At 44.3% G+C, this 12,673-nt stretch overlaps 1 long non-coding RNA gene across 5 annotated transcripts in view; it reads right to left on the bottom strand.

Annotated features, from left to right (window-relative positions):
- The window catches only part of LOC307201095, a 68,110-nt gene that overhangs the window by 33,189 nt on the left and 22,248 nt on the right, over window positions 1–12,673 (bottom strand). For all 5 annotated transcript variants that reach the window (XR_013832525.1, XR_013832526.1, XR_013832527.1 and 2 more), the window contains one exon: window positions 8,954–9,084. This is a non-coding gene — a long non-coding RNA (uncharacterized lncRNA). The remainder of the gene's footprint in view (window positions 1–8,953; window positions 9,085–12,673) is intronic.

Raw genomic sequence — 12,673 nt, 5'->3', positions numbered from 1 at the left:
GCAAAAGCAGTACTTAATTCCAAAAATTTGAGAAGCCAGGGCTCCAGCATGGCTAGGCATTACACACCCAAATTCCAGTTGTATATGAGGAAAGGGAGGAGTCCTTAGCTTTGCAGTGAGGAGGGAGAGAGAGACTCTGTACTGTACTGTATAAACACTTTTCTTTATTTCAACATCACAAATAGCAAGACTGAACACAGTGACTGAAGAAGTTCGAAGTTCGAAGTTTGATTTATTACGGCCATTGGCCCATATCGAAAACAATACATCAAAATTTATCCATAAACAATACAATTTAAACAGTTAAAATCCAAGTTAAAACACCCATATAAAACCAATTTTACTTCAATTAAGTAAACACTATACACAATAAGCTCCCTCTATGTAAACCGAAATTCAAATCCCTCGGATTTTGGGAGATATGCGTCTTAGTTCTGGCACTTATTGATGGTTCTTAAGTTTAGCTAAGCTGTCAGAGTCATACAGTGATCCATTTCTCCTCTTTTGAAATAAGACATTAATCAGGTATCTAGCGACTGCAAGGGATCTACTTGTGTCTTCGTCGTTTAATAAGTATATTATTTGGGCTTCCTGAGGTCTGTCAGCAATTCTCGATAAGTATGGGGCCAGAAAATTGGACCGTGAAGCCGAATGTAATGGACAACAGAAGATTATATGATATAACGATTCTATAGATCCACTTTTACAGTCACAGAGGAGTGAGATCTGTCCGTTGGAGAGTCTGTTACCCAACACATTTGATGGGAAAACATTGAATCTAGCCTTTATAAAGGCGTACCTGTGCATCACCACAGATAAGGTAGTTAAATAAGATGGAAGTTTCATTGGAGGTGTTAAGCCAAGGTTTATCGGCGAACAGGTGCCACCACCTGTCGCAATATTAAATTGTAAATCCATCTCCTCTAATTTGTGAGTTATAATTCTCTTGGAAGAAATTAAATCCAATTTTAGTAGTTCAGATGGAGATAATCCTAAGGACACAAGTTTCCCATGTATTATTTTTGCCCAAGGGCTAGGGAAGTCATCTCTCCAGAGACACTGTATCAAGTGGAGATTTGGAAGTTTATGCCATAATGCCAACCAGTAACAGAGGATGCATTTCCATAATGTGGTTTCTAGAGATGTAACATTTAGTTCGAGTCGTATAGCAGTATTGCTTACACACCTGGGTAATTTTAGCAACCTTCTTAGAAGCTGGTTTTGGATTACCTCCAATTGGGTTAGATTAACAAAAGACCCCCATATTGGAATTGCATATGCTATTGTTGCAATCACCTTTGCCTTGAAAACTTTTAACACTGATGGAATATGGAAAGCCCCATCTGAAAAGAAAAAACGCAGTAGCGCAAAGGAAAGGGCTTTAGCTCTATTTAATACATATGCAAGATGGACCTTCCAGCCCATGTTGTGTTGGAGAAGGACTCCCAAGTACTGAAATTTAAAGACTTGGTCAATGGCTTTTCCGTCTATTCTCCAATTATAGGTTTTTCGACTCTTGGTGAAAATTAGGACTTTGGACTTGGCATGATTAATTGTAAGAAAATTTGATTTGCAGTAAACATCGAAAATTTTTAATGCCCTCCTAAGGCCAACTCTTGAAAAAGATAGGATCACTGCGTCGTCTGCGTAGAGTAGAAGGGGGCAACGATATTGGGCAAGACGGGGGGCGTGGATCGTTTCTTGAGAATCTATCAGACGCGCCCTCATATCACTTATAAATAGATTAAAAAGGGTCGGCGCAAGGATACATCCTTGACGAACACCTCTATTGATGGTTACTGAATTTGAGAGGTCGCCGGCCGGAGTGATTCTCACCCTGGCGGCCGAGCCGTCATGCAATTTAGTTATTAGCCACAAAAGTCTTTTGTTTATTCCCCATCGTGCTAATTTTCCCCAAAGTAATCCTCTGGGGATGCTGCAGTGACTGAAGAAAGCTGCAGGTCAAACTCTCTCTCCATCAGGATCAGTGGGGAATGGGGAGGAAACCACTCTGCCCATGCTCAGAGGCACTCTTTTTACATTTCCCACAGGGCTGAGCTTTGGTACTGAAAACAGGTTCAAATTGGGCCCTATCCCAACACACCATGACACAGACCTCAAAAGCAGAGGTTAGTGGGAACTCCCTTGTGAGTCAGGTGGCCTGAATGGGGCTGTTGCACTGCCAGGCACAGAGGCATTTTTTTCACACTTGCAACATAAAGTGAAAATTGTTGGAGATCTTTCTTTCTTTTTGTAAAACACACCCTGAGATGGAGCCTGGAGACTGCAAAATGGAATTTGCTGCCTGAAGCAGCTTATTTATGTTGTTTCATGGGAAGGCTGAGCCACTGGGACTGAGATGTTGCAGGACCATGAGATAAACCAGGCCCAGTTAAAACACGTGCTTTAACACAGCATGGTCTTAAAAATCCAACCTGTAAGTAGCAGCTGCTGTGGAGGCAGTCAGGTTTGTGATTGCAGTGCATGGTGGTGGTGAAGGATTCTGTCATTTTCCTTGCCTGCCCCAGTCCCAGTAAAAAAATCACCTTACTGACGCTGCTATTTACATTGTGAAGCGAAGACGCTCCCGTTGGCATCAGTGTCAAACTACGGCCAGAGAGACGCAAACCAGGGCTTTGCCCCATTTATGCTGTGGAATCACTGGCTAGGTTACCTGTTGGCCTCAGTTTCCCTTGCACTAAAGGGTGACCTGGTTATTCAGGGCCGTGCTGAGGATAACTGCAAGCGAATGTTCTTATTTTTTTTTGCAGAGCTGCTGCACATGTTAAAAGAGCAGAAAAAGAAATGAGTGTGTGTAGCTTGGGGTGCTCCTTAATATCACACATTACCCAGATTCAACTTAACTTTAACTATCAGGGCTATCATTCTATTCTTTCCCCACTTTATTGCAGTTGCTTATTGGCCAATTTATGGTATCTGTCTCCCTCCACGCAGTCTTGGAATCACAGAGCTCCTGGCCGCACTGCCCAGCGTACCATTAGCAGAAGCGGTAGCAGGCACTACTCCTGCCCTCATCCCTCCAGTGCCACCTGCTGGAAGAGGTCAGAAACGAAACAGCACGGGTGACGTTGCTCCATGTCCCATTTGGTCATATAAGACCTGGCAGTGAAAACTTTCCCGCCTCCTGTTTGTAACATTTTTAGGAGTCAGAAAGCGACTTTGCTCCCTTTTCCAAACCCTCCCAAAGACTTTAGGGAGCAGCCAGAGGCCCAATCAGCTCGCAGACAGTGGTTTGGCAAGCGTGAGGCCCAGGTCCACTTTCCCAGCATGCACTTCTTCCTCCCATGGGTTCTCACCTTAAGCAAAACAATGCCCTAATGGAAAGCGAACCTCTCCAGGCTTACAGACTTGGTGGAGGGAAGTTCCGGAGCAGCTGTCACCGAATTTGGGGGAGGGGGAGGGTGGAATTTGCCTTGGTTTGGGAGGGAGGAGGCTCCCGGAGACAGGGCCGGCTATGAATTCTGGGAATGTTTATGCAGCTGCAGTCTATTAAGGAGGAGGGATCCTTTCCTTTTATTAATCCCAGCCTTACAGCTCAAAAGGAGCCTCCTAAAGGCAGGCGTGTGTGCGCTCGCTCACTCACTCACGTGTGCAAATAGGTGCACAGTGACTTCAAGGATATCTCTGGGGAACACGTTGCACTTGCTAATACTTCCAGCTAGCCAATGCATCATTTCTGGAGCAAGGGGTGTCAGGGCTTTGTCCTCTTAATTCAATATGTGCCCTGGGCAGACTACTTGTGGTGATGTGTTAGGGAGGGAAAGCACTTTGCACGTGCTCAGAGCCATTATTTTTTTACATATCAAGGTGTGCATTTTTAAAAAGCATGGGGTTAAAAGGGACACGGGTGGCGCTGTGGGTTAAACCACAGAGCCTAGGACTTGCCAATCAGAAGGTTGGCGGTTCAAATCCCCGCGACGGGGTGAGCTCCTGTTGCTCGGTCCCTGCTCCTGCCAACCTAGCAGTTCGAAAGCACGTCAAAGTGAAAGTAGATAAATAGGTACCGCTCTGGCGGGAAAGTAAACGGCATTTCTGTGAGCTGCTCTAATTCGCCAGAAGCGGCATAGTCATGCTGGCCACATGACCCGGAAGCTGTACGCCGGCTCCCTCGGCCAATAAAGCGAGATGAGCGCCACAACCCCAGAGTCGGCCACGACTGGACCTAATGGTCAGGGGTCCCTTTACATTTACCTACCTGGGGTTAAACTCAACTTAAGCCATAAGCCCAAAGCTGGTTTTCCTAGAACCAGCTGTCCAGACTTGAGTAAGGTGAAAAGGCTGAAAACCTTGTTTCAGACAACCACCACTGTGCTTTCCCCTGCAAATGTCAGAATGAGATACATCCGCACATCTGATACGTTCACAGGATGTGTTTCAGCTCCGAAGCCAACACAGTCCTGTGCTCACAGCTCAGGCCATTCACACACGACAGAGTCAGCCGAGATGTGCCCCAGACATGCCTACAGTCAAAGTCCAAGCAGCAGGTTGCAGGGACCCTCCCTGCCTCGCCTGCTGCCGGGGCATGCCCTTCGCAGATGCCTCAGCAGGGTCTAAGTCTGCACACTGCTGCTTTTACATCCCTCTGACTTCCCACGTGGAGCTCAGCTGCTGTACAAACACAATCCCTCTCTCTCTGTAATCCTTCAGCCCTCGTTGGGCGTAGAGGTCCTTTAAAGGCATGCTGTGTCAGGAATAGGGCTGTTGGTGTTCCACAGTCATAGAGCGTTGGTGTGGCACACAGAATTCAGCATCCTGAGAATCTCAGAACCAGGCTACATGGGACTCAGGAGTTTCATGATACTGATCTTCTGCACTCATTTAAAAAATGGACAGCAGCCCTGTCTGTGTGTGTGCATGTGCACATGTGAGTTTGAGATTCATATCAGGACCGTGGCACTGGGGAAGAAGGGATTTAACTCTTTCCCTCCATGCTATTTTCCAGATGAAAACTATACAGTACCTCTCACTTGCTGGATGATCACCTTGTCGTGGTGAGTGGGCTTGCATGTTCCTATGATCCTTGTGAGCGAAGCTGTCAGGAATCTCGTACTGGAATTCACTGGAAATTTGGTCTTGTAGGCTACTTGGCCAAAGTGAGTTCAATCCACTGTACTGACTTGATAAAAGGGATTATTCTACAAAAGACTCAAAGTACCAGCCCCCAACAGAGCAGTGGTGATTTGTGTGGTCATCTGTATCCACTAAAAGTGGCATCACACCAAAAATTCACAACAGGAGCTCTCTGCATCACATGAAGCCACCTCTTTTATAAAAAGACCAGCACACAAATATAAGGCCAGGAAGAATAATACAGTGCTACCTCGGGTTACATACACCTCGGGTTACATACGCTTCAGGTTACAGACTCCGCTAACCCAGAAATAGTGCTTCAGGTTAAGAACTTTGCTTCAGGATGAGAACAGAAATCGTGCTCTGGCGGCGTGGCAGCAGCAGGAGGCCCCATTAGCTAAAGTGGTGCTTCAGGTTAAGAACAGTTTCAGGTTAAGTACGGACCTCCGGAACGAATTAAGTACTTAACCCGAGGTACCATTGTATATAAAAATCATGTTCTGGAGATAGACTGCACCTGCCTGTCAGACAGTTCTGTAGTAGCATAGTAGAATGTCTGTGTGTTTTGTGCCAATAGGATGGGACACCTATTGAAACCAATAGGATATGTACCTCTTCCGTAACTTACTCTAAAACAGAGATTGTTTCCCATTTGTCTGAAATCCCACCCCACGGCAGCCATTTGAGGATAACATTTCAGCTAAGCAACACACATGAAAGGGTGGTACCATGGATCTTCTTCAACTATAAAGGTTTGTGAATCAAATGAAACCATCTATATCTCACTAATCTTGGCCTCAAAGTTACACATGTTCTCTTAATTACATCTTTAAGGTCTGAACATTGAGAAGTCTAGCTGGAACATCTGCTTGAATGCTTTTGGGGGCTGCCCTCTTTGGAATAACCAAGGATTTGTCTTGTGAATCTTGGTGAGCTTCTTCTTGGATCACTATGGTTGGAGGCAGTGGTTTTCAACCGGTGTTCCGTGGCATGCTGAGGTGCCTTAAATTATGGTCAGGGTGCCCAAGTAACACTGGTCTCTGTCCTTTTTTCCTTCCTTCCCTCCTTCCTCTGATGCCCTCTCACGTCTCCGCCTCCCAAAGGCTTGCTCAGCTATTTGTTGCAGTAGCCCTGGCTACAAGTTCCCCAGGTGAATGGTGCTTCTGGGGCTGGCCAGGGGGTGCTGGTTGCCAGGAGCTGAGGTGGCCTCCAAGTAAGTAAGTAAGCAAGGGAGCCCAGCCAGCCAATCTGCCAGCCCTTGCTGTTGGGAATGTATGGCCAAGTCCCAGGCCCCTGTGGGGCAGTGTGAGGAGGCACCTCTCTTTGGGGTGTGGGGGGCAGCTCAGAGACCAGGGGCAGCAGCAGCGATTGCCCAGAGGACTCCCAAAGAGAGGGGAGAAGAGAGGAGGCTGAGGAAACACTCTACAAGAGTGATCGAAAAAGGATGAGAGGCTGCCAGCTCTGCAGGCAAGTGGTGACATAACCAGCCCCTGAGCCCCACAGGGGCAGAAAGAATGTAGTTGGTCAAGGACTCAAAAAGGTTGACAACCTCTTGTTGGAGGTCTGAGTTTCCAGGTGGAGATGACACCAGCTAGGAAGGAGGATTGTAGAGCAGCCTATATCAGAGGAAGCTACCAGAGCAGCTAACTCCATAAACTGGTGTGTATGCAAGATGGAAAGTTGAGAGAAACTGCATGTACCCTGTCTTTATTTTTCAAGTCTAGATAACTGAAGATAAGGATTATGTTTACGGAAACCTGCCATCGCAGATGGTTACACTGATTAGATGACCCTTAGGGCAACTTTGAACCATTGTGGTGCAGCTGTTAACTGGCTAATGTGCTTCACTCAAGCTGTGGTTTCATCTCAGAAGCCTATCAACTATACTTCACTATCCTTTGGTTAATAAAGGCCCTCTATAAACCTAACATGCAATTATTCTATCAGTGTAATGACCTAGACTAGGCAGGCCATTTCACCATTAAACACCAACCCAATACACCTTGTTCAAATTCTGGCTTTCCCATTTTAATAAGTGCCCTGTGGATAGAGACACTGCGCCATAAAGTGCAAAGAGGAACGCCCACCCTGCTCCACTTGGTTGTATAAATTCCTCCTTCGCAGTAAACATGATTGAATAAACATCACACAGAAAGCTCGTTTTGCACGAAAAGTCCCTCAATGCTTTACAGGGGGGAAGGGAAGGCAGTTGATAACAGCAGGTGAAGAGTGAAAACTTCAACTGTGCAACACAGGTGAGAGAATTAATACGGGAGCCAACAATGGAAACTCAAAGTGGTGGTTTGTATCACTTTCAGCAGAGGTATTTGCTCAGAAATGGGCAAAATGGGAACAGGAAATGCATAATAGGACCACGTGTATTATAAAGCATCTCTGGTTTCTGGGTAAAAAGGTATTTTATTTATATATGAAGAAAATAGTTTCAAGTTTTCTCGCACACACAATTTTTCTTGAGACACAAAGCCCTCTCCATTCCAATTATAACATTTCCTAACTTTCATGATTACAAACATTGATTCCTCACTGTATTCTTCTAAGACTGTAATCCATGCACACTTACATGAGAATAAACTCAGCTGAACTCAAATAAGGCTCACCCACACTTCAGCAGATGCCCAAGAGATTTTCAGCTTGTCCCATGCCTACAAAGCATGAGTCCAAGCAGTTTTCTGTTTGCTCTGTTGGCTTCCCCAGGAAAGCCTGCTATTTAGCGCTGAATTATTAGAGCAAATGTCAATCTATGAATTGATGTTTGCTCCAGCTGAGTGGTAAAGATCACACTTTCCCAGGGGAAAGTGGTGGGACAATATTAGAATAGAATCACAGAGTTGGAAGGGATCCTGAGGATCATCTAGTCCTGCTTTCTGCAGTGCAGGAATATGCAGCTGTCCCTTAAGGCGATAGAACCTGCAACCTTGGCATTATCCGCACAATGCTCTAACCAACTGAGCTATAGATGAGCCCTGAGACCCAATCACTTTGGAGTAAGCATTCATTGGATCAGGCTTGATAAAGACAGTTTGGTCTTCAGTCATCTGTAATGCAAACAGCAGTACCAATAACTGACTGAACAATCTTACAAAGAGTGATTACCATTTCAGAATGCTGCCCTGCTCTTCTAAGCTTTCAGAGGCTAGCCTGAGCTAGAGTTCCCATCAAAGAAAAGGGCAGAAGCTATAATAATTAATAATAATTCCAAAAGATATAACATCATTCCCTGCACAATTCTTTCCCTCGCTCCACCCTTTTCTCTGGATGTTTCCAGCAAAGTTCAGACTAAGAAAACATTTTCATTCTAACACTGCAAACTGCTAACATGAACCATGAGAGATAGAGACTGCATTCAGAATTCCAGAAATCTTGCAGAATCTACGTAGGTTTAGAGCTCACTTCCACATTAACTGCTCCCAGATAAAATCCATTTGCATCCCTGTAAAACCAAAAAATGGTGGGACAAAATTTGGGACAGTATTCCAGCTCTTCATATGGATGAATCATGGAGGAACAGAAGTGCACGTGTGCATAAAGGAGGGGTGGCAACATATCTGATGACGTCTTCTGTTGTGTCACAACACACCCACTGGTGTGAAGGAAATTCAGTGTGAAATGGGGGTATATCAATCAAAAATCCACATGCGACAGGCAATGGAGAATAAAAGGAACTTTAGAAACTGGGACAGAAGCACTAGCATTATAACCAAGAAAACGAACACAATAATTGCCATGTCTAAATACAACCTGCACACACTTAAAATAAAAGTTATAAACAGACTCTGCCCATTTGTTTTCAGTCTGGAATCTACTAGCTCCAATTAGCAAAGATAAGATTAGTGGTACCTACCCTAAATGCTTCTTCAGAGTGGCTTCTCCAGCTTCCTGCTTGTCCACATCTTCAGAATTTGCGTTAATGATCCAAACAGCAGTAAACTTTAAATGCCTGCCTGAGCCACATCCTTCTGAGTTCACTCAGTCCTGTCAAGTGAGGAAGAGAGACATGAGTTGCGAGGGGCAGTTTCCATGACATCCATGGTGAATGCATTTGTGGATTGCTGTTCAGGAAGGGCGACTTGGAGGAGCACAGATTGCATGGCCCCTAAGCCCTTTTCAGAGGTTCAAAGAATATGCAAGAGCATAATTTCACAAAGTATGTAGTGAACATGAGGACACGCACACCAGCCAGGACCACAGCATTCCCAGCCACTGTTGGGCTAAGTGTATTTAAAAAGCCTCTCCAAGATTGCAGGGTAACACAGGGTTCTCAGACCAGGGCAGAGGCTTGTAAGCATGTTCAGCCAGTTGTGCATAAAAATGCCATCCAGACCTTTCCACTCAACATAGGGAGGTCTGGTATGGAGCAGCGGGGATTAAGATATCACAGGCAATGGTCCCCTTGCACGTGCACCCCCAACCTTCTACACATTTTATGCCCTTACGCATTCTTTGAACACCTGAACGGGACTCTAGTTTTGAGCACTTCAATTCTGAATCAAACTGGCTGGCAGCAGCACAGATTGGTGGATAAATATAACTTGGGAGGAAGAGACCTTCAGGATGTCCTCCTTGAATTCTTGCTAGCCTGGTCAAAACGGCTTAGATCTCCTAAGGCTACAGAAAGTACTTCTGCTTGGTTTTTTAAATAGCAGCTAAGGCTGCTTGGGTGAGCAAGCGGAAGCAATGCGAGGCTCCAGCCCTCTTCAGCAGAAAACTGAAATAAAGATAATTTAGAAGAAAAAAGGTGGCACCCCTCAAGGGACTGTACCACCCTGCCACCTGAGTAAACCAATATTTCTTAGCAAGAGCAGCTGTGGATCACAAAGAGCCTGCCACGCACTCAACAACTGTCCTTCACTTTTGTGGCATCCTGGAGACATGGCTTGAATGAATTATTTACTTCTTGTTTTCTTATTGTAAAGATTAATAGTAGCCTAGTGTGTATAGGGAAATCAGAGTGGCAATGCAGGACAGGAAGAGAGGTGTTAACCTCCCCTCTTGCAACTCTACTGCCAGTTACAGCTGAAACTCCACCACCTAAAACTGCTCTTTGCCCCATATGGGAAAACAAATAGGTATCTATATGATGCGTTTATGATTTTCCCTGCCCTCTCTCTACAGTGCCATGTTCCCAATCCAATTCCTTCACTGGATATGACTACTAAAAAGTTTTTTTAAGTACTGTGGAAGATATTGGTCACACATCTCCCAAGTCGTGTCTTGTTATGCATAAGGCTCTGTTCAGCCAACACATTTTCAGAGATGTGAATCGTCATGGCATAGAGGAAGATGTTTATTTGTCTGTTGCACAATTGTCACCAGCAATTTCTTTTCCTGGGCCTTGATAGGAACCTACTAAATCTTGAAATACAATTCACAGGACTGCTTCACAGCAGTCTTGCAATTTCTACAGCAGCTTGAGGGAGATAATTTATACTAGGACAATGGTATGGGCAGAAAGGGTTAAATACCTCCAGCTGTTCTAGCCAAATTAGCACCCCCAACTCTCTTTGACAGTATGTCATAAAAAAGAAAAAGAAAAAAGTGGCATCAATAGAAATGAAAGAACAAATCGTAGATATATGAATTATCTGAAAACATCAACAGTACCTTTGAAATAACCTCGACACAAAAGAATTTTAAAAAGTACTTCTGAGCCTGAGCAGAACACTCTGCAATGTTAGCAAGAACAAGAGAAAATGATGTTGGAAATGGCTGAGAAAAAGGAGGGGAAACAGTAGCTCAGACTTGGCAGAGGTAAGTTTGAGACAATGGGCACTCATCCAAGGAGAGATAGCAGAGACTGGGGCCAAGTGATGAAGGGTAAAGATCAGGTAAAGAATGTGGAGTTGTAGGTCCTTGGCATAAAGGTGGTATTGAAGACCAAATGAATGGATAATGGAACCAAGAGGGAGATTATGAAGAGGGGAAAAGAAGAGGAGTGATCCCTGTGGAACTTCTACAGAAAGAAGAAAAAGGGGGAAAGTAGGACCATTCAAATACACTTTAAAAAACCAAAAACATAACCATTAAGAAATACATGACAAAATGGTACTCCAAAAAGCCGAGGGAAGTGAATGGTGAGATGTCTCAATGAAGGCTTGAGTGAGATTCAAAAGAAATAGTACAGAAAAAAAATCCTTAGCTCTTGCTGTAAAACAATTATTCATAGTATATATCCTTATGGTCACTTGCCCAATACCCATTTGAGGTAGACCACTCTAACTCCTATTTTCAGCTATGTGAAGCAGAGTCAGCGTATGAGTCTGACTTGCTCAAGGCCACCAAGAGATGAAATCTGAACTCAGGTACCAAGGATAAGTCCAGCTCTTCCATCTGATCAACTGCACTGGCTTCATAGTAGTAGCCAGGAGCTGCAGTTGCTTCTTTGCCCTCAGTCCATCAATGTCAGGATGTAAAGTGACAGAGGGCAGAAAAGGTGCCTCTGTTGCTCAGGGTCTTGGCAATAATTAGAGAGGGGCTGGGGAAAAGCACTTCCTCTCCAGTTATCTCCCATGATGGCCAAAGAATGAAAGGCTGAGGATGGCCCCGGGGAAGACTCACCTTGAACACACAAATATTACAAAGCACTTGGCATCCATTCCAAAGGTGCTCAGCCTTCAGAGACAGATAGACAGCCAAATCACCCATCTTAGGCCAAACTACATTAAGTGAAATAGCAGATGTTGGAACACAGTACGTGGGAGAGCGGGGGTTAAACCTTTTATCCCACGCCACAGTCCTGATAACTGTGTCTACCTCTTAAGCTGTTGTTTGATGTGTGAAGAAAGTTAACTTCAGGAATCCTGATGAGAGCTCTGATTTAAGGGAGCCAGTTCTGTGTGGTCCACAAAGCTGACTTCTCCCAGGTAAAACAATTCACACGTTCCTCCTTGTGGCAACACATATGGAAATAGCCATGTGATGGCGTACTGCCTTGAAGTTGAAAACTGAAGCATGATACCCCAGAACATGGACAATAGCCCTGGCTGAAAAGCTGATGTGCCAGATTTGTGAGACCAAAGGGAATTCTAAACCACATTTTCTATAATGTGTGATAACAGTTTTGGATTATATGTATCAATATGATTGTGTTTATAATGCCCTGAGATCTCATTTTTACTATGTGGAAATATTTTTTTGGACTGAACTTTAAGAATTTGATTTGATGTTTTTAAGCAACATGGTTGATGTGTTGTGAGTTATGTTGTATTAATGTGATGTGAAAAAATAAAATAAAAATGTTTTTCCCCCCCCAAAATCTATACCCCTCCATCATGCACTGATCTGCTGTCTATTACCTATGAAGGTAATGATGAGCGCAAAAGAGACCAAACTACATGTATACATAGCTGTCAACGTTTCCCTTTTTTAAGGGAAATTCCCTTATTCTGTATAGGATTCCTCGCAAGAAAAGGGAAAAGTTGACAGCTATGCACGTATACAATCTAAGATGCAACACTGGCACAGAAATTTGTTCTAATTTCTTTCAAAATGGAAACTCAAACCATCAGCATGCTGGTAATAATATGTAGCATTTACATATTTGTACATATAAATATGCTCCTTC

The sequence above is a fragment of the Podarcis cretensis genome (genome assembly GCF_951804945.1).
Source record: "Podarcis cretensis genome assembly, chromosome: 13".
NCBI lineage: Eukaryota > Metazoa > Chordata > Lepidosauria > Squamata > Lacertidae > Podarcis > Podarcis cretensis.
The sequence above is the reverse complement of the archived record's forward strand: the minus strand, read 5'-3'. Positions and strand labels throughout refer to the sequence as shown.